The sequence below is a fragment of the Lampetra planeri genome, chromosome 1 (assembly GCF_965212315.1).
Source record: "Lampetra planeri chromosome 1, kcLamPlan1.2.h2, whole genome shotgun sequence".
Taxonomy (NCBI): domain Eukaryota; kingdom Metazoa; phylum Chordata; class Hyperoartia; order Petromyzontiformes; family Petromyzontidae; genus Lampetra; species Lampetra planeri.
In genome coordinates, this window is record NC_136107.1 from 19,205,400 (window position 1) to 19,208,860 (window position 3,461).

Here is a 3,461-nt window from a genome sequence, read left to right on the forward strand (position 1 = left end):
CACCTCGTTCTTAACGCTATCTTATCCACACCCCTCCATTTTCCCCTCCTTTTTCTGTCACCCTGTGTAATGTATGGTTCGGTGTTAAAGCCCGAGTTCTCAGTCTGGAACACTTCCGATATTCGGAAGCCACTGGAGCTTTTACATCTAGATTGAAAACTCATTTCTTGAGAACTGCTTTTTGTGTTTTGTTGGTTGTCCTTCCCCCGCATATCCGATTAACACAGTTGGCTATATACGGTGCGAAAGAAGTTCAACATAGAGCCAGATTAAGGTTACATTAGGATTCTTCGCTTCATTGAAAGTACTAAGATTAGACGAATGGGTTGAAAATAACATTGCAGCTGGAGAGCGAGAATAAGCCTGCTTTAGGCTAATTAGGGTCCCTGGTTAATGACAGGCTGAGCCAGACGAAGCCCCCTCGTTTAGGATGTCTTGTTGAAAAAGGTGACACGTTCTTAATACGTACGTGACCACTTTTATGCTCCGCATTTGTAAAAAAAAGTCTTATCCTATGAATTAAAGGTGATACAGGCTTCAGAGCTCTGCGGTGGGCAGTAAATGGTAGTGCAGCGAAATACGTTGTTGTACTCAACTTCTATGCTGCAACACGTGCTCCCCGCCTTCGCTGCAGGCATGATGAAACACGTTCCTTCGGAGTGGGCAGGGAGGAACTTGGTTGGACAGCGCATTCGTGCACGACAGACAAATAATCCCTGGTGGGCAGTGTGGAACCTATTGTGTAAGTGTAGTGTATCGTGTCCTGTATAGTGTAGTGTGTAGGTTAAACGTTGAGTTTTATAAGGGCACCACGGGGTGACCAGCCCCTCCCCACCCAGCCCCTCACCCTCCCCCCACCCAGCCCCACCCTCCCTTCCCCATATCCACGACAGACAGACAAATAATCCCTGGTGGGCAGTGTGGAACCTGTTCCTACCTGTAATATGCATTGTCATATAATACTCCGTAAAGTATTTTTTTATTGGAGGGTCGGGTTAATTTATATGCTTCATGTTAACCTAGAAATGCATTAACTTGTTTTATCTTTTACAAGGACTATATTTGCTTTTTTGGACAAACGGAATCACCTTAAGGCTGGGAATGTTGAAAGAAACACGAGGCAAAACGATCCGCTTTTTTCGTTTCAAGGCTTCCATTTTATAAATGGAGCCACCCTCCCCCAGTTCCATTTTGTGAATGAAACATCGCCCGTCTCCTCATTGGCCCGAGTCGCGGCGGTGCCCCCCCCTCCCCACTACAAACCCCAACCCACCGCTCTCATTGGTCGGTGAAACCCCGCGAGCTCGATTAATTAAATAATTGCATTCGGCGCCCCCGAGCCAATGGGAGGGCTGCTGGTGGGGCGGGGCCGTGGTATGCACGACAGACAAATAATCCCTGGTGGGCAGTGTGGAATCTGTTGTTCCTACCTGTAGTATATCCCACGATAGATACGGCGTGGAGTCTATTATCCAGCAGTGGATACATTATCATTACATCGTGTAAAATTGGTTCACTAAATATATAATTCTCATTCTACCGATAGTAAAAGAAACTCAACGTGTCAAAAACACAGCCTTATAAAGTGAATGTTAAAATTAGCGACGGTACGGGCAATGTCGCATCTACATTTAATATAAATAGGCCAGTGGATAATAGTCGGAGGCTTTTTTTTAACCATGGGACCTGCAAAGATGTTTAAAATGTTTCCTTCGTGAACAGTTTTCATCCTAAGAATAGTAGCGAAATCGAAAAGTAACGAACCCTTCAATTGTCAAAAATGTAGCATTACAAAATAAACTTCGCATTAAAAATATGATAAACTGTAACCCATCGTACAATTCGGTATGTTTTAGAGGCAAAACCCACTAAAATGTAGCAACTTAGCTGGGCGTACACGGCGGGACTCGAGATGAAATGACTCTTAAAACGTGCGACTAAATTCAACATCTGAGACATTGCAATTGTAATAAACCACTTCCACGACGACTCTGGACTGGTGTCTTTTATTTAACAGGATGTCCGCACAGCTCCGCGCTCTCTCTCTCTGGGTAGTTCGCTCGCTCCCTCGTCCGCTGCTGCGGTGTCGTTGGCGAGGAGAGGTCAAGCGGCGCTGGTGGTTTGCCACGTGGTCGTTGGCGAGGAGAGGTCAAGCCGACCCCGAGTCCTCTCCTGCCTCTACTTATATACCCCCCGGCGGAGCTAAGCTCCGCCTACGACCACGCCCCCTCGTGGAACCCTCGAGATCAGGGGTGGGGAACGTCCGGCCCGCGAAATCATTTGGTGTGGCCCTGCCAAGGCAACCGCAGGCGGGACTCGAAATTCAATAAATCGAGGAGCAAACCTGGAAAATCAGTTGCGAGTAGCAACATCATCAATACCAGCTAACATCACACGCCTCGCCAAAGAGAAGCAGTTACAGCCTTTACATTAGGGGTGAGTAAATTAAATGTTTGACCAAACATAACGGGCTAATTTTTCAGTTGATTATTTTGTATGGCCCGCAAATGATGTTATAAATATCCAAATGGCCCTTGGCAGGAAAAAGGTTTCCCACCCCTGATCTAGATGGTTCCCGAATATTCCCCGGAGCTCCGCTGGTTACCTTTGGCCTAGATTGAATCCCTACTCGAGATTGAATCCCCCTACTCCAGATTGAATCCCCCTACTCCAGATTGAATCCCTACTCCAGATTGGATACCGGTTACCCAGCGGTGGCCATGCAGATGCCCCACGTAACCCCCAGGTGACACTCTCTCATTACACAATTATGGCAACTGACGTCGATGAGTCGACTCGTTCCCACTCACGATGCCGTTCTAGTACATTAACCCAGGACGGTATGCATCCGGTAATCCATTTGGTGCTGTAATTGAAGGGCCATTTCACGAAACGTCGCCTATTATTCAGCTCTCAAAGCCAAGCGTCTTGACCCAACTGCGTCGAGTCTTATTCTTGATTCTTTCGGTAAAGTCACGTAGAAGGGAAATAATAAAATAATAAAAATATAAACAATTCTCACGACGTTTCGACTGCAACACAAGCAATCATCATCAGGTGTGAAATCCACAGCAAGAAAATTTGAAAAAAATAAAATATTTCTTGCTGTGGATTTCACAAATTAGAATTTTTTTTTGCTGTGGATTTCACAAATTAGAATTTTTTTCAAATTTTCTTGCTGTGGATTTCACACCTGATGATGATTGCTTGTGTTGCAGTCGAAACGTCGTGAGAATTTTTTATTGTTTAATATTTTTATTATTTTATTATTTCCCTTCTACGTGACTTTACCGGAAAAACTAAGAATAAGAATCCCTGCAGTCACGAAAGCTTCAAATCAAAACTTTGCGTCGAGTTTGTTGATTCTGACAAAGGAATCGCTTCGGTTAATAATTATCGGATCGACTTCTCTTCCGGAATCGAGCTCTTCGTGAATCGGTAGGGAGTCGAGGATTCGAGTT